Raw genomic sequence first — 721 nt, 5'->3', positions numbered from 1 at the left:
AAGGGGGGAAGGGGAGGGCAGCAGGTGACCTGAGTGTCTTTGGACAAGCTCCCCAGAGTGTCTAGTGGCTCGTCTGCAAACTAGGTATCATCACAGCTCCTTCATCCCCCTAAAATATTCACACACATATGAACAAGACAGGCTGGGCCCCCAGCCTCCCTGGGTCGAGGAGTCAACGGAACTCCTGGTTCGGGGTCCAGGCTGAGTTGACAGACAGAGGAGTTCTGGGGAGCTGAGCCGAGCTGATCTGCCCCCATCCTCAGGGGACTGGACCATTGACTGTGGCCAGGTCAGCCACCTCTCTGAGCATCAGATTTCCTCTGAGTACTGCAAGGACAAGCGACTCCGGCCCCGGGTGCCGAATGAGATGACAGATGGCCTGTGGAAGCATCCGGAGCAGCATCAAGGCCGGGGGCTGGGTCCTCATGGGGAGGGAGGCCTTGAGGAGGCAGCCGTCCTCGCCCGGTCACCGGCCTGCCTTGCTGGAGCGGGAGGAGTTGGGCCCAAAGTCACGCCGAGGGCAGGAGGCTGGGGCTGCAGTCAGCCTGTCCGCCCCCGGTGGGGGCTGTCTCTACGGCGGCCCGGGGCTGCGCAGTGTCAGGTTATATTTAGCCTGGTGGCGGCGACAGGAAGATGCCGTGGGGAGCCGGTCCTGGCCGGGGGCCACCGTGTCGCCAACATCCCTCTCTTGGGCAGTGGGGGCCCAGGGAAGGCCAGGCAC

The sequence above is a fragment of the Bison bison genome, unplaced genomic scaffold (genome assembly GCF_000754665.1).
Source record: "Bison bison bison isolate TAMUID 2011002044 unplaced genomic scaffold, Bison_UMD1.0 scf7180017864379, whole genome shotgun sequence".
NCBI lineage: Eukaryota > Metazoa > Chordata > Mammalia > Artiodactyla > Bovidae > Bison > Bison bison.
This window is presented reverse-complemented; position numbering follows the sequence as displayed.